At 38.4% G+C, this 25,998-nt stretch overlaps 1 protein-coding gene across 1 annotated transcript in view; it reads right to left on the bottom strand.

Annotated features, from left to right (window-relative positions):
* Nucleotides 1-20,679, bottom strand: part of LOC6045785 (GTPase-activating protein CdGAPr) — a 147,638-nt gene extending 126,959 nt beyond the window's left edge. Inside the window, exon 1 of the mRNA XM_038257756.1 lies at nt 19,397-20,679. The gene's annotated coding sequence lies outside the window, so the exon portion shown is untranslated. The remainder of the gene's footprint in view (nt 1-19,396) is intronic.
* Nucleotides 20,680-25,998: the final 5,319 nt, after the last annotated feature.

Here is a 25,998-nt window from a genome sequence, read left to right as displayed (position 1 = left end):
AAGTAACCAGAAGCACTAAATCAAAACTCTAAATCCACTCTAAATAAACTTTCACGATGCTATGACACTTTAAATAGTCTTTCCCAATGTTTCGAAACATTTGTAGCTTGAAACATTATTATCTACTGTATAATGACATATAGAACAGCCAATTAAAGTTTCAAAGCATTTAGCTCAATAATGTTTCAAAGCATTAATGGTAAGCTTTATATATCAATGTAAAGTAAGCTTTTAAAGTTACATCACACTTTGACATTTCTTCAAATGTTTCAAAACACTAACTCAACATTAGTGAGAGCAAAGAAAGTTTGGCAGTATTTGGTGGTATTTTTGTTGATGCAGGAAAAATCGTTTGGAGGAGGTCCAGGTTTTACTCGGACGAGATCGTGTTCGGAGTGGCATACGTCTACGCCAGCTTCAATGATACCTTCGTCCACGTTACGGATCTTTTGGGCAAGTAACTATCTGGCGGAGCACCGGCGGCATGAAGGTCAAGGCTGATCGTGACGAGGCTCACCCTTCGCTGCTATGTGGCCGCTTTGTACGTAGCCGGAAAGTGCAAGTCCCTCGGAATCACCTCGATGCACATAAAGCTGCGTGCCGCCGGCGGAACTTGCAGCAAGACCCCGGGACCGGGTGCGCAATCGGTGCTCCATGCCCTAGCCCGTTCGTCGATGAATATTGTGAAGATTATCAATATCTTGTAAAGGATTAATAAATATGTACTTTGTTTCAACCTGGCTAGTGTATTCTTTTTTCTTGCAACTAACTGAAGGAAGACTCTATCGACAAAAATCATGCGTGTAAACATATTTCAGGACGGGCGAGACGGTTGGCGCAGGGCATTTAGGTGAAACATTTCTGAACATCAAATCAACACGCAGTTTAGAATCTCGAATGAAGCACAACACAGCAAAAAAACGCAAACAAACATTCAAAAACCGTCATCCCAGCGTGAAAAGCACTCTCCCAGGAGAGAGAGCTGCGCGCAAAGCTTTTTTTTCTATTTCAAATACTGTCGGTAAGGTAGTATTTTGACGTTTTACCGCGGTATAACTCTATATCAACTCTACCAGTCGCCACTCAATTTTACCTCCATGCGTATAAAGTGAATATAAAGTTTTGAGACTCTGTATTCATACTTTATATGTTGATATAGAGGGGATTTAAAGCTACCATATACAGTCCCACGGTTACTTGGGTATGTTCGGCGGTGAGAGTTTCAATGAGGAGAGAAGCAGTATTGTAGTTGCTGAGAGCTGATAATTTGATATTTTAACAACCCTGCATACATGTAAATCGTCAAAAATGTCAGAGGTTGGTATGAGCACACAATTAAACTTTTTTTTAATCTTTTTGCAGGGCAATAAAATGTACATTTTCATCTTTTAACAAAATAAATATGAAGACATTTGGATGTACCATTGTCGAGATATAGTTATTTTAAGTTGGCAGTTTCAAAAAACGGGTGCCACGATATCTCAACACTGCTTTGACCAAATCGGCTCAAAATTTTGGTGAAGACTCGTTAAACAGATCCTGTGTGCATGACGAAGGCCGATGTTCAAAAACTCAGTTTTAAAAAAAAAATAAAAATATTTTTATGTTTTTCATATAAAAAATCGTCAGTTTCTGATTTTTGTATTTTTTAAAAAGTCGTAATTTCAAAATCGGGCTTTGTCATGCACACGGGATATGTCTTGGGAGTCTTCACCCCAAATTTCAGACAATTTGGTCCATCCCATCTCGAGATATCGTGGCACCCGTAAATCAACTCGGTGTTTCGAGAAAAACGTTCACAAAGTTTGACCGTCCGCTTTGCGCATGGCAAAGTTGTGAAATTAAATCGTCTCTTACTCAGTTCAGTCAAGAAATATCTTCGTGAAATTTTCAGGAGTGATTGAAAATCATCTTTTAGTGAATTTAGTAAATTTTCTGTAATATGACATTTTGGAATTAAAAAGATATTCACTAGCAGACAAAATAATTGCAAGAAAAACTGACATAAAAATATTATTGTGTGTGTTTTTTTTTATAAGAAATATACCTAAATTATAATTAAACACTAATTATTCAAAAAACGAAAATTTCATTTTAGGAATCATCAAACGATCACAAAATGCGGAAAGTAGGATTGCAGTTGAATTGGGTATGAAATTTGGTTATATTTTCCAAAGATCAACCCTTTATCGTTGGATTTGAGATTTTTTCGTGAACTCACGAAATTTGATGATTTGATAAGATATTGTCCCTTCATAAACTAAAATTTTCAGCGTGAAAAAATCACTAAGCCTAACGACTCATGACTCATGCTTTGTATAAAAAATAGTATAAAATGTCTGTCTAATTTCACGTATTATTTTCAAGGTTATGTAAGCATTCTTCACGTTCGCCGCCAAATTTTCGGTTTTCGAATCATGTGAAATGAATATTGTGAAAATCTGATTATAGTGACTGGATAGAACTTGCGTTGTTTAGGTTTATTTATATCCAGACTTTCTTTTTAGGGAAACTAGGAAACTGACAAAAAGGTCAGGTCAAGAAATTCGACATGCCTGATTTTTTTTTGTATTTGAAAAGCATTTTTTATACCTACAAAAAAACTACGAACTGAAACAGTTTAAACAGCACAAATGATTTACATTTAAAAAAAACTAAAAATATAATTAAAAATATAAACACTAAAAGTTCTAAAAACTACGAAGATTCTTTCAAAATTGATTCAAAATTGATTACAACTAGAAACTTCACACTAGTTTGAGATTCAGCTAGAATACCAGCGAGTTTTCACTTTTTCAGACAAGAATATCGAAGAAATTTGTTTGTTCCTGCTCGCAACGAAAGGATCCTTTAAAAATTCTGACAAAAACACATCCAAAATCTTTGTTTTGTCCTTCTTAGAGGAATATTAGCATTAAGTAAAACAGAGTCACACTCGTTTTGCATGAAACGCATAAATTTAAAATTATAAGATCACCATACTAATATAAAAAATAACACTCCTTCAACCAAGCATCGAAAAAGGTTCGGAAGCTTTCATCAAACATTTGAACACTTTGAACAGGAAGAATCCGATTGCGAGCAGCCACCCTGTAAACACTAGCATTTTCTATTGTATCGGTAAAGTAGATCTCCAACTTGGTGGCGGTGGTTTCCCTCCTAGCTAAGCCAAACATGCAAAAACATGGTCTGTGGCAAAGGATGTGATGCTGCTGTTTGCCCAATCAAAATGTCCAGCCGGTGTAGCTTCGATGCTACGCGCTTGCTCTCAAATGAGAAAGTGTAGGTTTGATCCTTGGCTGGTACACACTATCTACACAATATTGATATTTTTTTTTTTTTTTTTGGGAGGGTGATCCAGCCGCACATCGTTGATGTCGAAACCTCTAAACTGGGCCCTCGTCCTGTCACGTCCGTCAGTAGTCTTGTCGTACATTACAACTAGAATCAGATCTGCCAATGAATTAGTACACTTCGACCAAATAAACACTGACGCTGTATGGATCTGACTCTAGAATAAATGCACAGTTGTGTGTTATTCATAAGTCCAAAATGTTCAATTATTCATATGAGTCCAAATATTCATTTGCGGATAACTACCTAACTTGAATTGAATACAAGATTTAAAGCAACCTATCCGAAAGCTACTCTTATCTCAAATCCCCGACATTTTAATTATTAACCAAAAAAAAAACGTTTCTTTTAAAACCTGTCTGGCTTCTTTAAAAAAATAGATTAACAGTTCATATTTCACAAGTCGTGAATTGAAAAAGAGACGACCATTTGATCGTCAGAATTCCAGTAGATCCTCGATTCGCAACAATGATCGATACAATCATAATCCGACAACCGTTAGTTCAACAGATCAACGAATTTGGTCCGATATCATTTCACTATTGATTGATCGAGACTCTACGGAAATTTTGACAAATCAGAATGGTTTTTATGCTACTTTAATGAAAATCACCGATTCTGATAAAATTACTAAATTCACTTTTACTAATTTTGTCACTAAATAACTAAAGGCAAAATATAAAAAGTTGATATTTATAGTTAAAATCCTAAATTCTACAAAAATTATTTTTTTAAAAACCCGCATCCTAACCTGACACCCACATTAAGATAGGGAAAAATTACATATGTAGCGTTTCATTGTACAAATGTGATATTTCCACTATCGGAGAACCTCCTGGTCTCGATGACAGCTTACCGGCCATCGATTAAGCCCTGAGACTGCGTCAAAGTGGGTTCTCGTAGCATGAAGTGGTGTCCATGTGTAAAAATGGAAGCTTCAGCAATATACTGAAAACTTCGATTTTAATTCCACATCGGATCAAATCATACTCTTTGCCAAACAAGCATCAAACCTTTGATACTCATTATGACAAAGCCCAGGGCACTATCTACACAATATTGATATAAAATTATAACAAGTTATCCGTGCCCCATGTTCACGATGAAAAACCCCCATGTCCTAATGACAGAAACAATGCATAATAATTACTATATAATGATTATAACATAATTACATTCATACCATAGGGACGTGGCGTTACATCGTGCTGCCACCTGGTTTTTTTAAGCGCAAGAGTGGAAAAGTGCTGAGTCATCCTCTAAAAATAGACGGCGTCCTATCTCGCCCAGCAAAATAAAGTCGATAAAGTAGTCGGTTTCGATGAGAAAAAGTGGAAAACGTGGTCTAAAAATAGCGACGCCATCCCCCTATTACATATATGATAAACTACTAAACAATATTTAATCTCTGTGGTTGAGATCGGGAGCGCTCCCCAAATTTTTTTTTTCCAATGTAAAAATGCTGATGTTTTAGAAAATTTTAAAAAATCTTCCTCTATTGCTATCAAGTGTAATAATAGACGCATTATTTGCTTCGGAATAACTCATCTTCATCAATCTTCTCCGCTGACATCCCGGAGGTCGTACGACGCGCTCTCATCATTTTCTACATGGCTATTTTTAGGGTGATCGGGAAAGGCCATCCGGCCATCATCAAGTCAGACACCGCACAACCTGGAACCGTCCGTGCGCGCATCATCCGGGGAAAAATCATCCAATGACAAACGCCAGCGCAGCAACCTGTTACCGTCCTCTTCCGTTTAACGTTACGTGAATCGTGGGGGCGATGTCACTTGATACCTGGGGGTACCGAGCTCAATAATAGCCTTTCCACGTGTGTGTGGTAGTGTCACGTCATTCGCGGCAGCTCCCCTCCGTCTCTCTTCTCTTCCGTCAAGAATTCAACTAGTTGGCGTTGATTACCATTTCCAGTTTTGTGGCCACGGTCACCGGTGCCGCGTAGCGGCGGAACGCGCGGGACATATTTAGATGCTAATTTTTCCCTCAAACCAGAATCATCATTGGCGGCGACGGAGTCTGGTTTTGGTCAGCAAACCGCAAATTTAAGGTTCGAAATTTTCAAACGATGTCCTCTCAAACCACGCGCGCGATGCGTTGGCGCGTGATGTACTGACCAACGAGGGCTAATAAAATGGAAATTAAATTTATCACACTTGGATTGAGAGAGAAGTTGGGTTGCTACCGCCAAAAAAAAAAAAAAGTTGACTTTTGACAGGATTCGAAGTGAGGTCGACCGTCCTGGGTTCGAGCCCCGTTCAGGACAAACTTTTTTTTCGTCAAACTTTTTCACAGTGCCACCCCTTTTTCCAATCCGTCGGAGTAAATTAATTTAAATTTCCATCAACTGCGCACGGCACCGCGTAGCAACTCTGCAAAAAAGGGCTTCCAGCGCCGATCAGATTTGGGTGTAATCCTTGTGAACTGCTTGCTTCCACCGTTTGTGGAATCCTGAGGGCAAATAGGATTAAATTGAGCGATCGAACTTGGTAGTATGTTGTCTGTAACGCCGTCGCCGCCGAGCTGTCTGTGTTTGCCAAGGGATTTTCTTGAGCTTGAAGGATTAGGCCATGTTTTTGAACGATTTGGCGAATCGATTGAAAAAGGTGTAATCTCCACGGAACGTAGCATGCTGCTTTGGAGTGCTTGACCGTAATTCCAGCAATTCTAGCCCCACTTGTGAACACATTGTTCAGCTCGGAGTGCTAGTCTATCATGAACTGGACTGTGCTCTCATTCTCGCTCTCGCATTCAGTGAAGGGTCATTAGCATATGAATCACCCCCTTTTAGTACGTTTGGTGTGTGCAGTCTGCCTGGCTGGCTTGGTCAGGGTCTGGTTGAAGCATCAGGGCGTGAATTTTGGTGACAACTATTGCCCGTACCGATGATGATAGCTTGGTTCATGATGAAGGTGTGCAGGTTGACAAATTACCGTTGAATTGATGAATGAAAAAACCTGAAAAAAAGATCTTATCAGCAAATGTTCATTACAGTTTTCTCAACATTTTCTAATAAACTACTCAGAAAAATTTAAAAATTTGAAGTAGACCGTTTTGCGGGCATGCCACTCTGATGCACTCAGGTAGGTGTGTGACATGCAACGTTAATGCGTCATGATGTGAACTTTGACCCACCCGAGAGCTCGCGAAAATAACTGACAGTTTTTTTTTTGAGCTGGTTGTGCGCCAAAAATGCGCCACAAACACGACACGTAATCAAATTTTGATGGTGCATCAGCGCTGAGGATGCAATTTAAGGGTAGATTTTTGTGGTATTCTATGTGATTAGTAAAACAGTTGACATTTAAAAACCAGAGAACTAAAAAAGGTGTCTTATTGGGTTGAACTTCAAACCGACGACCTTTGGATTGTTGGTATAAGCACAACGACATCTACTTTACCGATGATTTCGTTGCAGTTTCGAAGAGCAGGGTGACGACCCAACCCTCAAACTGTTTAACCCTGAGAGATATTTTTAAGCTGTTTTGAGACTACGCGAATCGAAGGCTACTTTTGAGAATTTTAGTTTTAATGTTCGCAATTCGCAATTTTCAGTGTAAGAACGGGCCTCGACCGATCTTATGCACCAGGTTCCCGACGAACACGCACTGCCCTTACACCTACATCTCACCCTTGCTCTGAGTCAGTACGAGCAGCACGCTAGAACACGCTTTGAGTGTTCGTACCAGGCATGCACACCTTCTTTTCCGGTTACGCATTTTAACTCGGCCGGGGGTGGTAGGGTTTGATGTAAGTATAAGCGCCTAACCATTTATAGTGTGCCTATCAACTTTCATTAAAGCAAAAACTGTTTTTCTTTAGTTTGAATTCAAAAACTAGTTGTTATTTTACTGTGTATTGTAATCTCCTGAAATATTCCCTAATGTTAAGTCGTGTTTATATGTTGCTATTTCTTTTGTCGCGGTGTTTTGTTACAATTTTGGTCCTAAGCATGTTATAAAAGTTTACCAAAAGTACAATAGTAATGTTTGTGTTAATCCTTTAATCATTCCATAAATTGAGTAAGGGCTCCAACCTTGCTTAAGAAAAAGGTGAAGTTTCAAAACAATGGACAGTGAAGGAAATATACTATGTAAAGAATCAAAAGTAAAAGAAAGATAGTAATTTATGAAGTAGATAAAGAAATTAACAATAGTTAATAAATAGAGGTAACAAACAAGCTTAGATTGTATTGAGGGCAATTTACAGGGAAGATGAGAAATTATTCAAATAGATAAATAAAGAAAAGGCACATGATAAACAAAATTGAGTTGAGAAATAAAAGAATCAAATGAGTAAAATCGAAATCAAATGGAGGATAGTAAACAGAAGCCGCGTTAGAAAATCAGTGAAACAAAATAAACAGAAGATAGCTGTTAGCTGAAATGGAAAGAAGAGAAACCCCGTTCTGCGATGCTCAGGTACATCCACAGCAGTTGACTCAACATACTGCGAATCAAAACAATACCGTCTACAATCACAAATTACTTCCCTTTCCCACATTGACGCGCCCCTTTCTTCTAGCCGTCTCTACTCTGACCCTCGCTGGTCAAAGGTTTACGAGTCGTTTCCACAGGCCACCAGCTAGGTTATACCTTGTCATCATAGGGGGATGGCGTCGCTATTTTTAGACCACGTTTTCCACTTTTTCTCATCGAAACCGACTACTTTATCGACTTCATTTTGCTGGGCGAGATAGGACGTCGTCTATTTTTAGACGATGACTCAGCACTTTTCCACTCTTGCACTTTAAAAAACCAGATGGCAGCACGATGTAACGCCACGTCCCTATGATGACTAAACCAAGCCAACGTGGAGGTAAGAAAATAGGACACTTGCAAGGAACCAGAGCCATGCTGTTTTGTCCAAACAGCACTACGGATGTAGTTGGGCTCTTTCCGGGATGTTCCTCGCCTAGGTGTGTCAACCGACGAGTATCATCAGTATCATGCACCCTTGGCCTGCGAGAATTTTAGTTTTAATGTTAAAATTAAAAATTGAACACATTTCTGTTTGATTTTGTTTGGTTTACTGAATAGCAATTCTCTAGGAAATCGGTCTTTTTTGTTAATTTTAATTTTTGTATTTTTTAATCCGGCTGAAACTTTTTTGGTGCCTTCGGTATGCCCAAAGAAACCATTTTGCATCATTAGTTTGAGCATGAGCATGAGAATGGTTGACTGCCAATGAGCTGCTACTCCGTCATTGACAGATCAGCTGAAGTTAAACAATGAATCAAAATGATCAGTGGGAGCCAATCATCCGTTCACTGTTTGACCTCTGAAGATCCCTACTTTATTAGTCAATACTGGCGCCCTCCCAAGAAGCCTGCAGTTCATCGAAAGGGAGGAATGTTAGTCCGATAGTTGAAGTTGCAGACTCATCAAGCACACAGTTTTTCGCTATATACTTGTTGATACCGCTTGAGACCGTTGAATCCACAGCATCTCCTTCAAGCATCACGTGATTATTATTTTTTGGGTTAGTAGGATAAGGTATTGGCTTTTCGATGCCTCCCGAGCTACGATGCTATGGGGAGGACTTTCATAACAGACCCGTCGGCGAGCCTTCCGAGCAACGATGCTATGGGAAGGTCTTTCTGGTTAACACACAAAATCACTCACTCACAATTATTTTACTCCAATATTAATTAATCCAAAATGTTAGTGCGTCTTTCGATCATTATATAGGAATGGCTTTTTCACCGCAAAAAAAATAAAACCTTATTCGAAAAAATTATACACAATTTACCCGACGCCGTGCCTTCCGATCAACGATGATATAGGAAGGGCTTTAAAAATCACAAAACAATTAATTAAGATCACAACAAAAAAATCACAAAAAAACACTAATTACTCAACGAAAATTACGCTCAAGACACAAATAATTCAGTAAGGCATCCTATTATTCGATTACCACAATCACTCACCCCGTACGAATAGCGACACAAAAGCACACAAAAAAATTAACCTGCATAATCACGACTTCGCGTCCCCACTTCCAGCGCACCAATGATGCTATTATTCGATTATCACAATCACTCACCCCATACGAATAGCGACACAAAAGCACACAAAAAAATTAACCTGCAAATCACGACTTCGCGTCTCCACTTCCAGCGCACCAATCACCATTTTGCATCATTAGTTTGTCAAAATAATTAAAAATATAAATTTGGCTGCTGTCCATACAAAAATGATATATGAAAATTCAAAAATTTGTTTCATTTGAAGGCATTTTTTGATCGATTTGGTGTCTTCGGCAAAGTTGTAGGTATGGATAAGGACTACACTGAAAAAAATGATACACGGTAAAAGTGTGTTTGGTGATTTGTAATTTCCCTTTTTGTAACTAAAACTTGTTTTGCAAAAAAGAACTATTTTTTTATTTTCTGATATGTCTTAGTGGAGACCAAATGCCAACTTTCTAGAAATTTCCAGAACGGGAATATTGGTCGCAATAGAAATAGAATAGAAATATTGGTCGCAATTTTCAACTTCATTTTTCAATGTGAAATCAAATTTGCAATCAAAACGGACTTTAGTGAAATTTTGATAAAGTGCACCGTTTTCAAGTTTTAGCCATTTTTAGGTAACTTTTTGGAAAATATTCGCAGTTATTCATTTTTTTTTTAAATTAGTGCCCATGTTTGCCAACTCTTGAAAAAAACTATTTTTGAAATAGTGAGAAAATTCTCTATATTTTGTTTTTTTTTTTTAACTTTGTTGATACGACCCTTAGTTGCTGAGATATTGCCATGCAAAGGTTTAAAAACAGGAAAATTGATGTTTTGAAAGTCTCACTCAAACAGCCCACCATTTTCTAATGTCGATATCTCAGCAACTAATGGTTCGATTTTCATTGATGAAATATGAAACATTCGTGAAATTTTCTGATCTTTTCGAAAAAGATACTTTCATTTTTTTTAAATCAAGTCTAACGTTTCAAAAGGGCGAAATATTGAATGTTTGACCCTTTGAAGTGTTAGTCTTGATTCAAAAAGTTTCAGCCGGATTAAAAATACAAAAAATCGAATGACCGAAATCGCAGAGAATTGCTCTGAACTTAAAAATTAATAAGGTAATTGAAACTTATTGCACTTTTAGGATAGAGTGGATGTTTGCATCAAATTAGGAGTTTTTTTTTTTAAACCTGAGGGAGCGTCCTTTTATTACGTAACGCAGTTGGAGGGAGGGGTGGGTCAGAAGCCGTGTTTTCTTATTTGTATGGACATTTTGTTACGAGGGGAGGATCAAAAAATCTTTATTTTTGCGTTACGTTATAAAGGAACGCTCCCTAAGGAACTAAGAACCAAATATACAGAGTGGTTCAGATTGCAAAACTAAATGAAATTTTTTTTCCGAAATAGGTGCAGTTTTTAAGTCTTCAGCAATCGGACGAGTTGTTGCAAATAGAAAGGGGAAACTTTTGGCTTAATTAAAAATTATGGTTACTCATGATTTGAATGTTTCATAAAATTTAATAACCTTAACCTCATAACCTTAGCAACTAATCACGTTAAAGGCGATTTTTAACATTAATTTTTTTTTATTTGTACAATAATCCACATTGCATTCCAGTTCCACCCAACAGCCTCAAAAGTACCGGAACACAGATTAGGTTTCTTCTGTATGTCAAACAACTTTTCACATAGAACTGACCGCCGCCGTTATAGCACACTTCAGCTAGTCTGGCATCTTGACGTCTTCTTCGGAGAACCCTGCGGGAGAGCAGGGCTCAATTTGAAATCCTGCTGCAACCGGTCGTCTGACCTCAAACGGTTCGATCTGGGTCAGCCTGCTCGAAAACTACAGGCCAAGTTTGTATTCTCGTTTGGAATTTCTGGCTCGTCTTTCCCCAAAAGGTGTTTTTTCTTCTTCTTGTTTCGAAATCTAGGTCATCGGTGCAGCGATTATGACTAACACGCCATAATAGCCCCGTCCTTTTTGGCTCGACACGGGGCCATTGGCCTCCTCCCACGTGGACAACCCCTTTTTTCGTTCGAAATTTTCTGGCTGCTGCCGACTGGACAGACAAAAACATAAGAGACGGAGAGAGAAAAAAATAATACGCGCACGAAACAAAATACCACCAGAATCTCCCCAACTGGAAACGACGAGTACGAGTTTTCGAGCCCTTGGAAGTTCTGACGTCGGTGGTGCTGCTGCTGCACCCGGATGTGTATTCCATGCCGCCGTGACAGCTGGCGCGGAACCGAGAGATGCGGTCATGTGCGTAAGGGGAGGTAAATTACGTAGTTTTTAGATAAAACTTTACAAACTATTTTCATGTAGAATGAAACAGTTGAACGCAACTTTGAAAACTAGTTTGACGCGTAGTTGCGGGACGACCCTACGGGTTCGTCGTTCCATGCTGGCTCACTTTGGTTCCGCTTGGCAGAGTGCGACTTGCTCGCGCGCCACAGCTACAACGAGCACTACAACGTGTTAAAGTTGTTCCCGAGAGAGAGGTTCCAGTTTTGTTGTTTGTTTCGGAATCGAACAAAAAAACAACAGTTCGAGTAGGGCTTCTTACTTCGAATTTCTGGTGGAATTCACCGCCGATAAAGGATCCCATCCAAACACCGAAACGGTCGTTGGTGATGATGGTCGTTTAAAATCGAATTTGACATTCCTCTTTAAGTCAACGGTTAGGAGGAAAGAAAAGGAAAGAACAAAGTTCGGAGATATACACACATAAATAACGAAAAGGAGTTTCAAAACAAATCATCCACACTGGGGTAGGAAAAAAAGGAGGGAAACAGCAAGGAAAATGTGCAACAGATGTGCCACATCCGATGGCTCAAGGCGAAGACGCGTAACAAAGTAATGTTGTCCAACAAGAGTCACCATCCGTTCGTATTGCGTTCCCCGTGACTGATGTGTTGTGTTTAGCTTTTTTTACTTCTTCATTATTGGATATTTTTCAGGAAATATTTTCTGGTCATTGCAATTTTTTCAAAGCTTGTGTCACGCTTCTTCATCCTTCTGAATCTCAACTAAGTATAGGAAATGATTTTTTTAACTAACCCAAAATAACTTTTTTTATCAACAATTGTTTAATTAGCAGTTAAGATATATTTTCTACTCCTATTTTCATTCTCTGAGATTTAAAAAAAGTGTCCCCGTGGTTTATGGATGGTCTCTTAAGAAAATGATATCTCGAAATCCTAATCACTATTGCGTGAAACCTGCTGAAATCATAGAAAAAAACATATAACTTTGAACACATTGGTCCCGGGACTTTCGAATCCGGAAAACAAATGTTTTCATCTAATAATCTGTTTAAGTGTATTCAGTTTTGTTTTTTTTAATGTCTTTGTTTTTTTTTGTTATTTGGAGCCCATCTAATCACCTTTCTTTAGAAACGTGGCGGGCTTGAATTTGTTCTGCCATTTCGGGGATTTTTTTAATGTTATTTTTGCGAGAATCAATAGAAAGCGTAATTTTGGGTGCCCCCTCTTTCGGATAGGACCACCCTAACTGATTCGCCTTATAGACATTTCTAGATTGAATTTTCAAAAGTTCCTATCTGCATAGGAAACTCATGACTCATGGGTTGTTTTGAATATTTACTATGGATTTCACCATAAGTTTTTTTTGGCTGCAAAAATCGCGGGAAAATTTTTGTTTTTTTTTTGAAAAAAAAAACTTCAGCATCCATAAATTAATGGCACGGAAAAAAGTCAATTCTCGAAATCGTGAATTGTGTTCATGAATTAGAGAACCACGAAGGAATATATTCACGTATATAGTGTAAATGCACCATACTCATGAATAAATTCCTTCGTGGTTCTCAAATTCATGAACACAATTCACGATTACGGGAATCGATTTTCTTTGTACTAAATGTTTGAATTACTTTACTTCAACCTTCCAAAACATTTTTGAAAGAACATTTTTATTAATACTGGCCATGTTTAATAAAATGCAAAACCCCACAGATAAAATATTCTCCAAGATACTTGTTTCCACATCGAAATTATAAAGAATTTTTAGTTGGAATAAATGCAAAAAACGTAGCAGTTTTATTTTGAAATCCTTATTATTAAGCAAAAAATTTCTGATCGGTATTTAAGAGTGTGCCAATGTTAAAAAATGCATAACATTATAAATAATAATAAATTACTGAAAACTCTTTAACTTTGATTTCAAGGATTTTGCTCGGATTGTTGAAGAGGTCTATCGAGGTGCTCCGATTTGGATGAAACTTTCAGATTTTGTTTGTCTATACATGAGATGAACTCATGCCAAACATGAGCCCTCTACGACAGAGGTAAGAATAATCTTAAATATTTTTCAAGAAATTTTCATGTTCAAATTATTACAAAAACTCGCACAAAAAAAATATGTTTTGATCAGATAATGCAAACAATTCAATAACTTAAAGAGCTGCTCAAGCTTTAAAGAATGCAAAAACTAATATGACTTTTTGTTAACGAATTATATTTCAACAAACTGCTCATCAGGGTTGTTAAAATATCAAAATATCAGCTCTCAGCAACTACAATTATCTCGCCTGAATATTCATGCCCCAAATACAACTGCTCTTCTCTCTTCATTAAAACTCTCAGCGCCGAACATAGCCGAACACGTTTTCGTGTTTACCCACTCGCAGTGACATTTTCCTTTTCTCTCTCATTCTCGCTTCCACGATCATCCTACCGCAACAGCGTTTAACCACAAAGCTGCCACAAAACCAATTTTGCAAACGCAGTTTGAAGGGGCGTCATGCGTGGTCGGCTCCTAATCGCCATCTCGCGTTCTCTCATTGCAATTTTCGGAGAGATTGAGAGACTCAGCGGTGAGAGCGCATAGTCGAGGAAAGGGGAAGGAGTGATAGAGGGAGAATGACATCGCTGGGAATCACGAGACACAAGAAGAGATCTCACAAGCTATAGTGACGGCCGCTATACTCTCGGATATTTTTGGTGCAGAGATAATCTATTGATAGCTTTTCTATCACTCTTTTGCAACACTGCTGCTCATGTTTGAAGGAATGTAATTGTTTACATTAAACTGATCGCATTTAAAAGATTATAAAACAAACAGATTTTTTTGAACCAATATTTTCAAAAAAAAATTTAGAAGAATGCAAAAACTGAAAGATTTTTTATAAAGAATTACTAATCTTGAAAATAAATGGCGAAATGATACATTTGACTTAAATTTCCACATAATTATTTAAATTTCAAATGGGAATATACATTTGCAAAATATTGAGAAAAAAAAATCAAAAATTTTGAAGCCATTATTCCTGCCATTATCCCAGAAGCAATCAAAATATTTACTTTTTTCATCAAAAAAAAAAAACTATTGTTAAAATATGAAAACCATCTTTTTAAAAAACGTTTTAAAAATTACAACAGCGAAAAAACCAGATTTATTAGAACTGAGCTGTAACCAAAATTTCACCATGACAAATTAAAATCTCAGAACTTTTAAATTTTTATATTTTGCCTTTATTTATTTTTTAGGAATCGATTTTTTCATGTTGCATATTTTTGGCGAAAACTCCAAGGAAGTCGACACCCTGTTAACGTTATTGTGTAAACATGTTTCTATTTAAAGCATGACAATACTACTTTATCGACATTTCTAGAATCTCCAAGAGTCACTGCGACCTGGTTCAAATCCAGAAGGGTGAGAGGATTATTTTTTATTTTTCATTTCAATTTCAAATTCGTGTTGTTTTTTTCACCATAAATTAATAGATAATTTTAACACGGACTTTTTTCTGCGTACCCGACACTGCACTGACAAGCTATCTAGAGTGAATCCGATATCAATTCTGTCCTCTGCTAAGCTTGAAACTAGAACCGGCTCCGCTGAACATCTGTCGACTTTGCACGCTCCAGGGAAGGGGCAAAAAAAGATGAAAACTCCAAGATCCGATAACTGCGAAACCGCAGCACCTCTTCGCGGGGAAAAAAAAGAGGTTGATTTGCATGTTTTGCATATCCGGGGCCAAGAAAAGTGCAGAAATCTTGCGGACGCGGAACCAGTTTCGGGGAGACAGCTTTTGCATTCTTATCGCAACTGCGCTGACAAGTTCCTTGAGATTGGATTTATGAACGCAACACGCACGACGGAGCTGGGGGGACTTTCTTGGGGTAGGTCCACACGGTCCCTTACGTAATGCTCGACAATTTTCCTCCATTATCTGTGTGGAAGAAAAACAAAGAAAGAACGACCTCCAGCAGGAAAATATTAAAACAAATGACCCCGGCGATATTAGCTTATTTCGTTTCTTTGTTTATCCAAACTCACAAACAACGACCCCGACGACGTCGTCTGCGGGTCTGGATTATTAGACGTTCCCTTGGTACAACCGCGCAGAACCCTGAATCAAATTTCAGCTTAATTTAAAACTTCAGCGAAAAAATAATAATAAATCATAATAATAACAAACCAACTCGACTCGAAATTGGAGGGAATGGTCTCTGGGGCGGCCAAATTAAATAAACATGACCGGCGCGTCCAAGCCGGTGGCGACGATGATTAATAAATTGAAGACCTCCCCCGCACGCTGTGTGGTGTCGGACGCGGAATCAGCTGCAACTGCCGCACGATCTTAATTATGACATTACTGCCACCGAAACGGGGCGCACGAAATTGAACGGAAAAACTGCGAAAATTACGTCTAAGTAGCAAGCGAAGGAAATTGATGCTTTAGCGTGGGTCGTCCTCTCTAAGCCAGCGTCGTTCCGCAGTAACCGGTAGGTCATGCTGTAAGGGCGCAGGTTTTGCGGTGGTAATCAAGCCACGTGGGTTCGAATCTCGTCAGATACAACTTTTTTCTTGAATCGAAATCTTTTTTTACAGTTACAGAAATTCATCCCAACCACACATTTCTCAACCTGTCGCTATGGTCTGGTCGTCTACAAGTCTTTTAACAGTACTCGCTCTCGTCTAGTCGGGGACTCCGGATGTCCCATCTCTAGTTTTCAAAAAGAACACACAAACGACATAACTCTTATCAAAAAGCGATCCCAAACCAGCTCTCGCCCCAGCCAAAACTTGTCTCGTCCTCAGCTTCGGAGATGGTTGAAAGCCAGTGTTTTTGCGCAGTTCCCAGCACACGAGAAAACGGGTTTCCGATCTCCTCACACTCTGCAGCGCTCTAGGTGGCGAGTAGGCGAGGGAAGAAAATAATCGTAAAACAAGTTGATATATTGAGCTGAAGATTTCGGACGTCCACGTCCTAACCTGCGTTCTCTGTTTTTTGGATAGAGCAAAAAAAAAAGTGAGCAAGTTGTTAAAAATTTAACAGCCTTCCACAAGGAGAGTGATGGAGGTTGGCGCCTTTTTGGAAGGAATTAGACGTTAATGTTAGATTTATTGGAAGAAACTAGAAATTGTTTGCTGACGGTGGTGGATCTAATGTTCATTTATTAATATAAAAATACAGTTTGGAATCAAATTTAAGAGTATTTTGAGTCATGAAAGATTATTGTTTTTACTTGTTTAATGTTTTTGAACAAATTTGAAATTTAAAAAAAATTATAATAAAATCTTAAATTTAAGAAGAAAAAAAAACCGATTCCGGCGAGACTTGAACCCAAGACTCCAAAATAGCTATCGAAATTCTTGCGCCTTAACAGTTTCCCCTATCGACTGCCTTTATAGGAAGTTGGCTTAGCGAGCAGGACCCACGGTAGGCAGTGCATTTCTTGTTGGTTTCTTGCTAAAGCAGACACGATTATGTGGAAAAAACTAAACATTTTTTAAAAAAGGTCGAGATGGACCAAAACTCGTCAATAAAGGAATTTGCAAAGAAAAAATATCAGAAAAAACTCAAAATTAGCAAAAAATATAACACAATATTTATATAGAAAAATTGCAACTTTTTTTTCAAAGTTAATTTCAAAAGCTTTAAAAAATACATCAAAAAAATTATTTACACATTCAGTTATGTTAAGAAGGTATTAGACTATGACAAACAATCTGTCTGACTGCTTTTTTCCAGCATTTGTTTACAGAAACGTCAGCCTACATACATTTTGCTTTGTTTGCGAGTTAGACAAACTGTCAACCACGAAAAAGGGCGATGTTTGCTTTTTTTGTCATAGTCTAATGCCTCTTTTTCGGTATAATATGGCATAATATAAAATTTATGAACATATTTTTATTCTTAAAATATATTTTTTTTTATTTTTTCAAGGAAAATTGTAAAAGAGACAAAACTTCTGAAATATGATTTAAACTATATTTTTCAAGTAATTGATTGAATTGATACTGACAGAACAATAGAAAAATATGGTCCAATTTTGCCGGATATGCTCCGGATTGCGTTTCGACGGTTTGTTTTTCTCTCTCCTATTTTACTTGAGACAATTTCTCATGAAACATCAGTTAAATTTGTCTGAAATTTGAAACTCAGAAAGAAGAAACGGTATGTCCAAGGTTCCTCAGGACCACCTCTGGCACCGGTTCCAAGTGGCCATCCGGTGACACAATTTACAATGAAATTGTAGAGACAGTGTGAAATAAACTACAAATCAAAATCTAAATTTCTTACTCAGCGAGAAAGCACTAATTTTGGGACTATCCGGTCACTTCCGGTGAATCCGGAAGACCGGTTCCGGTCGGACATCTCACTAAAATGGTCAAAAATAGCAAGCGACGTGTCAAAAAACGTGTAATTCGTATTTTGTGTTATGAAACGACCTCAAAAATTATTTTTTCCGTATCTGGCCACGTCGACTAGTTCCGGTTACATCGGATTTCCAGTTACGGTTGTTTTTTTTTTCTAAAAAGATAAAAATTTAATTTGTTAAGCGAACTGCAAAAAACGTGCTGTTTGCGCTCTAAATTCCTTAAAGTTAAATTCACTTCACCTGGTCACTTTGGCCAGTTCCGGTGAATCGGAAATATGTTCCGGTTCCGATAAGTATTTTTTTTAACAAAATGGTCCAATATGAAAAGCGACATGTCAAACAACTTGTTATTTGTGTTCTAAGTTGGGAACCGATATCGAAAATTAACCTAAATGCCATCTGGCCAATTCCGGTAAATCCGGAATTTCGGTCCCGCTCGGTAATTGTTAAAAAATGTTCAAAAATATCCAGCGGTATCAAAAAACCTGGTTATTTTTGCTTGATTTGATACAAGAACTAAATTTTTGAGTCATCTGACCATTTCCGGTGAATCCGGAATACCGGTTCCGGTCTGAGAATTCGCAAAAAAAAAAAATCAATTATGTCATGTGACATGTTAAAAAACGTGTAATTTGTGCTCTAAGTTTATATTTGTAGTAATCTGGCCACTTTGGCCAACTCGGTTGCATCCGGAATTCCGGTTCCAATCAGTTTTTTTTGCAAAGGTCATTAATATCAAGCGACATGCAAAAAAACTTGTTGCTAGTTTTCAAAATTATGAATCCACATCAAAATTTAAGTTTGAGACACCTGCCGAATTGGACCAATTCCGGCAAACCCGGAATACCGGTTCCGGTCGATATTTTTTTTTTCTAAAATGTTAAATTATGTCAAGCGACATGTCAAAAAACATGTTGTTTGTAGTCTAAGTTGGAATTTTAGGTCTTCTGGCCTCTTTGACCAACTCCGTTGAATCCGGAATTCCGGTTCCTATCCCTGATTGTTTGTTTTAAAAGTCATGCGAAATGTGGAAAAAGATGGCGTTTGAGATCTTAACTATGAATCTATATCTAAATTGAAGTTTGAGTCAGCTGACCAATTTGACCAATTCGGGTAAATCCGGAATACCGGTTCTGGTCAGTGATTTTTCAGATGTTGTTAAGAAGGTCAAGCGACATGACAAAAATGATGTAACATTTGCTCAATGTTGGAAATTGATGTTAAAAATTTTCAGCTATTTGAATCTTTTTGACATAAAATATCATAATTAAGGACTGAAAAAATGTTAAAAGACCAGCATCTGCAGTGTTCTTATTCGAGATAAAATACCTGAAAATTTGTAAATTGCGAAGAATGTTTTTTTTTCAGTTTGTTCAACCAAATCAACGACCAAAATAAAACCTTCCATCGAAATCGATAACTCACTTTCAAATCAGTCAGCAGAGTGTCCTCTCACTGTTTTCAGTCAGCTTCTACGTTCCTCCGGATCCGGCAGCATCCAACCGTTGACCAAAGGAGAAAAAAATCGGGGGGAAATTCCTTCACCCAGCAGCTCTCTATTTTCTGGCTCGCTAGAATTTCTCTCCAGCTGCCGCTCTCACAGCACTCTCACCGAGGTTTTCCACCAAACAGCAAAATTTTCACTTCTTTCTTCTACCTTCTTTCCCCAAGCAAATCAGCACACACGACTTGACAAAACTTATCACTTTCCAATTTCCACTCGTAAGAAGAAAAGTGCACACACTTTTCCCTCACTCAATCGACAAGAATTTCCTTGCTGCTGCTTCTGGTCACAACTTCTCTCTCCTTCCCCGCGCGTTTTGTATGTTGTTTTCGGTTGTTTCAGCTATTTTTAACAAACATTTCACGCGCGCCCCGCCTCGCCTCTTTCGGGTGAAAATTTTCGCTCTTTTCCGGACGATGCGGTCCGCTCTCCGGGCTGAACTCCCAGTTTTTCCTTCCCCCCCGAGGGACGTAATTTTAGAGGAAATCGCAATCGCAAGTTTTCCGCACTTTCACCGAGGGGACGAGCAGGATATTCATGCGAATTTTTCGTTTTCGTCCGACAAGATGAGTTTTCCGTTTCAGTATTGATTTTCTCGCTTTAGTAGTTGACTGTTGCTTCGCAGCTTCCACCAACTTTTTTTCTGTGCAGATTTTCTGCTAGAGTTGACCTCTCTCTGGGAGACTCTTCGGGGACATCTGTTGGGACGTGAACCTGTTTGGTGTCGTTGACCAGGGCGAATCGCTTCCGAAAGGTCGTCAAAATCCACACAACAGCAACGAAACCCGAGTGGTTCAAAACAATTCCAGCAAGCTGCCCACACGACGGAACCAAATTTCACCCCGCAAGTAGTAAACAACACTCTCTCCACCTTTGAAAACTGTCACACACACTCACACTCCAAAACACCGCGCCTACTTTGACGACCAAAAAGGGAGAGAGCCGAACAGCCCCCTTAATAATTTTGCTGCTGTCAAAAAAATTGGTCAAACTTTTTCCTCCGTCCGCCAAATTCCACCAAATTTTCACACAATCCGAATAACAAGACCGCCAGCGGAACGGACCACCGCGAGTTTCAGTAAGGTAATCCGCCAGGATACACCGTGGAACATCTGACCGAGGACCGGAGCACCGAAATCGCACGACCGACCATCTTGAAATATTTACACAACTCAACTGACTGTGCGGCCAGCAGCAGAAACGTCGCGGCGAGAGACGAACGATCAAGGCAGTAGTATGTCATAGAGGTATGCGTCATCGTGGTTATGCGTGTTGGTGTGAGTGCAGCCAAGGAAGGGTGAAGGAAAAAGGTTGGCGCAACACGCCAAAGGAAGGTAATGAATAGTGGGTTATATTTAACTTTGTTAAATTTTTAAAAATGAACATTCCTGAAATGGAGTCCTGAAGATTCCACTTTCGATTTTTTTTTAAGCAAGCTATAGTCTGATCTTTTGAAGGAAAAAAGTGTTTTAAATGCATTCAACACTAGTTCAGTCTCGAGTTCAGTGGTTTTGCAATCATATCATATAATAACTAATATTAGTTTTCAACCAAAATCAAGATTAAGCATAAGCATAAGCATAAGCATAGGTGCCAACCCGCAGTTGCTACTCCGTTATTGACCAGGACCTCCAGAAGTTACATCCACGAGCCGTGGAAGATGAGTGGGTGATATCTTCCCTCGCTTCGCAACTTCTCAAAGGCGCCTATCATGCTGATCAATACTGGCGCCGGCCACGACCAGTGGTAGAGTCACGGGGAAGTGGATGGGAATGTTAGTCCGATACTTGAGTGATAGAGACCGCCGAATCGACTGCTTCTCCGACAAAGTATCACATGAGTTTTGAGGGGATTAGTAGATGGGTATGAGGTCAGGATTCACGAGTGGCAGTGATGTGACCATGAGCATTTTGTTTATCGGTTGAACATTTTAAATCTTAGGCAGCCGGCTGCGGAAAGATAGATATTTGATTATTTAAAAAGTGTTTTAATCGAACGCGTGCCAACCGAGCAGTAGTGCTATGGGCTGGACTTTTCAGTATATTTGTACTGTTTTTACAATTCAGATAAATTACTACGATCAAAGAATATAAAAGAGAAGAAACAGGACACCACGTAATCGATTGTAATGAAATTAAAACAATAACTTAAACGAACTAAACCGGCGGCGGGCCTTCCAATCAACGACGATGAAGGAAGGACTTATGAAAAATAAAATGTCAAATAAAAGGCTCCAAAATACGTTCTAGAGTAACCGCGAGGTCCCGCTACTCACAATCGAATCAAAAAATTCAAAAAACGCGTCTTTCGATAAACGATTCTATTGAAATGAGTTTTTACCGTGAAAATTTAAAACATTATTTGAAAGAGAATTGCACAATTTACCCGACGCCGTACCTTCTGATCAACGGTGATATAGGAAGGGCTTTAAAATCACAAAACAATTAATGTAATCTTAATTAGAGCAGAAAAAAACACAAATCACTGTGAAAATGACGCTCGAAACACGAATAATCCTGCAAGGCGTGCGCGAAAATGCAAAAAATGTTATATCATATTCATATTTAAACAACAATATTTTTTCTCACACACATGTCATTTGATGAGCCGGATCAATACATATTTTTCTATTGGAAATAAAACGCTGGGAATGTGCAATTGGGTACTAAAGCCCTATGTAAATTTTTTTGTACAACGGTAAAAAACACGATTAAAAACCATTTCTGATCACTTTTTTTCATTTTAATGCAATTTTTTTTTTGACAAGACATCATTTTTTCGATGGATCAACTATGGTCCTCTTGGAACGAGCTGTCAAGTGGGAGCTTTTCTGTCAAGAAGGACCGCGAGGTTAATTTTACAAAATTGATTTAAAAATCCATTTTAAACTCTTTGTGGTCGTACAAAGGGTCATTGTACTCGGAAAAATAAGTTTTATCGCTGTGAACAATAATATCAGCAATCTAAGCTTTATTTTAGGACCCAATTGTCGATCACAATTAAAACGGAAATTGAAAAATCTGTTTTCGAGCAAGTTTACAAATTCAACGTCGACACTTCTTTACTCAAAGTTTGCATTAGATTCTAATAAAGTATTGAGAGATTTTAAATTTAGAAATGTTTGGCATCACTGCATAAACCAAATAGAGTTATCTACGTGCGCATGTATTGCGTGTACGTACACGAAAAAGATTGAGGTTAAATTTTGTACCCGCCAGCAAAACAAATGGGGTGCTGGTGTGCGTGAGCTCGGGCTTAGATAACTCTATTAGATCCACATTAGAGTTGATCCGACTCAATTTTGACTCACTCACTCACACTTACACATTCATACAATAATCCAATTGGAATTTTCTCACCGGATTCGTGCTCTTGCTGATGATTCGTCCTCGAAGATCGACGACTCCCAAATACCAACACCTGGAGCCAGCCGCCAAATCTGCTTCCTGATCCTCGGCAACTGCATGAGTACGCCTAGTACACCTACACCTAATATTAGTTTTCAACCAAAATCAAGATTTGACGAAAACAAAAAAAAAAAAAAAAATAGCGAGAAAAAAACGTTTTGCGGCAAGGGCATTTCAGCACAGAGAACAGATGTACATCTAGGCTCGAACTTGTGTGTAAGCACTGCAGCACTAACAAAATGTGTTGCATACAATCTTGCATCAAAGAAATTAGGGTGTAAAGGATACACTTGGCGGCGCCACCGTCGCAGCTGAGATTACTTGACTTAACAATGAAGCTGGCTCAATAATTTCCTCAGAAAAATAATATTTTCGTCGTTTATAAACTAAATTCACTTCAGTACAATTTCAATTGACTGCAAATAATGAAAAATGCATTAACATTAACAAAAACATAACAGAAACTTGTTTAAAAAATATTTTTTGAGCGATAGCTTAAAATAGAACTTTTCCACATGTTAACTCTGATTTCGTTTTGTTTACCTTCCACAGCTGATTTTGTTATTTTCTTTCGCGCGTAAAATCGTACCCCTACGATGAAGGACAGTCAGACATTGGTCTGATGTCGTTCGTTCGGAATGTTTTGTGCAGTGAATGGATGGTCCAACGTTCTGCTACTGTAGGCCATCATGATTTTGTAAGTGGCGCTATCTAGGCGGATGGTGCACACCCTAGCTCTTTTCAACGTATTTTGGTTTGAATTTTTACACACGTTTTTCGGTGCTTTTTGTTCAGTGATGTACATCTGTTCTCTGTGCTTGCGGTTTTATCAACGGATCCACAGGCGTGTATCATTCTTTTTGCGACAAGACAAAACTCCGGCGCCGGCCTCCTTGGTCTTCTATGTGTGAAGATATCGATGCCAACATTTCAAAAAGCATCATGTACACACCATCCTTTTTGAGAAAAACCACGAGAAAAACGCATTTGAATGTTGAGCATCCTTTTTCAATTCCCATTTTAAAATGAAAGCAAAATAAGATGTTCTAATGATAACAAACTATGAATAACGTTGCTTTTATTGATACTTGATCATGCAAATTCAATAAAACATTATTTCCGTAATTTTATTCGAGAAAAACAAACATAACTTCTTTTGAAATCACCAACGTCTATATCACCCTGCTGTCATTGAGGGGGACGCTTTGTTATGATTCGTTTTTCTTCGCCGAATGTACATGGCGCTTTTTTTATGATGCTTTTTTTTCGTCACGAGGTTCATGTAGTCTTTTGTTTGACAGGTTGACAGGGCTATATAAACAGGGACTGCTGATGGCAGAGATTTTGTTTATGTTACTTTATTTAAAATCATGATTAAACATACTTTACTGAAGTAACTTTTGCTAATTTTTGGTGGAGAGGTAGCTTATTACGAGTACTTTCAGAATATGCAATAACCCAGAAAGTGTCAAAATGTACATGATGCCTTTTGAAATGTAACCGTCGAAATATCGAAATTATTTTCATCCAATATTTATGGAAATGTTTATGAAACATTCAAATTTAATTTAGTTAGAAAACTGTAATACAACTTTTCATGAACTGTGCTCAAACTTACTTTGCACTTAGAAATCTTCTTGGATAATGAATCTGATAAACTAATGAATTTACCTCAAACGAGTATGTTAATGGCACCGTGCTGTGTGGAAAACAAACAGCTGTCAAACCCTCGGTCAAAACACCCAGTTTCTAAAATTTGTCACTATTTTAGCTGCCATCTTAGATTACAGAAAATCAGATTCATAATTTTTTTTGGAGTCGTATTTCAGGTGAGATAAAATCTCGGATAAAATAAAGAGTAAATCAAAAATAAAAATATTGTGAAAGCAAACAAAAATCTAAATACGAGCGCAACCTCTCAAAGTCTGTTGCACCACAGGCACGCTTACAACAAACCGATCAATTTTTGTACGGCGCAACAGATTTTTTCGCGCAACAGATGAAATGCGCACTTCGGTTTGGTGGTGCGCGAATAATAATTTTGAGAAGGACGTCAGATAATCGAAATCTAGAATTTTAGAATTTTAGAATTGTAGAATTTTAGAATTTTAGAATTTTAGAATTTTAGAATTTTGGAATTTTAGAATTTTAGAATTTTAGAATTTTAGAATTTTAGAATTTGAGAATTTTAGAATTTTAGAATTTTAGAATTTTAGAATTTTAGAATTTTAGAATTTTAGAATTTTAGAATTTTAGAATTTTAGAATTTTAGAATTTTAGAATTTTAGAATTTTAGAATCATCGGGACTGGCAACACCAGCCAGCAACAGTCAAGTGTTCGGAGCTCTTCAGACTTTTCGATTTTTTCGCCGTAATTTACCGTGATTACCCGCGAGTTTGCTCCTCCAGCATGCCAAGGGCCAGCCGTGGCCGAGGCAGTTCGAGTGCGGCCTCGAAAACCCGCGAAGTTCATCTACCGGCAGAGTGCAGAAAGGTAAACACAACAATGCCGCATCGACCGCCATCGCGCACGGGAGCGTGCCCGGTGACGTCACCGATCCTTCATTTTTACACGTGTCATACCGTCCACGTGAGTCCCCGGTACGGACGAGACAATCGACCCGGGCATCCGGAAGCACTTCCGGCCAGCAGCAGCAGCAGCAGCAGTCCACCAGCACTACGACGACAACCACTTCCAATGTTCCCACCAGCAACGAATTTGAGATGCTGAGTGGAGATGAAAACAACACCGACAGTGACAGCAGCAGTGCTGGCGACGACGATGACGATGATGAACTTGCGCGCAAGCAAGGAAAGCAGAAAAATGGTAACTCTCCGAAGGAACGACGACCACCTCCAATTTTTGTTTTGGATACGTTGGCTGACGATGTTGACGAGTTGCTTGAGGGACTCCAATATTGTCTCAAAATTAGCAAAACTTCTGTGCAAGTGATTACCCACAAAAAGCTGCATTTCGACTTGGTGGTGAAGAAGTTGAAGTTGCGAAACTTCAAATTCTTCACATTTGATCCTGCAGAGAAGGTCCCAGTGAAGATCGTCCTTCAGGGATATCCGGACCGCCAGATCTCCGACCTGGAAGAACACCTGACGGGCGT

This window comes from Culex quinquefasciatus, chromosome 2, assembly GCF_015732765.1.
Source record: "Culex quinquefasciatus strain JHB chromosome 2, VPISU_Cqui_1.0_pri_paternal, whole genome shotgun sequence".
NCBI classification, from domain to species: Eukaryota; Metazoa; Arthropoda; class Insecta; order Diptera; family Culicidae; genus Culex; species Culex quinquefasciatus.
The sequence above is the reverse complement of the archived record's forward strand: the minus strand, read 5'-3'. Positions and strand labels throughout refer to the sequence as shown.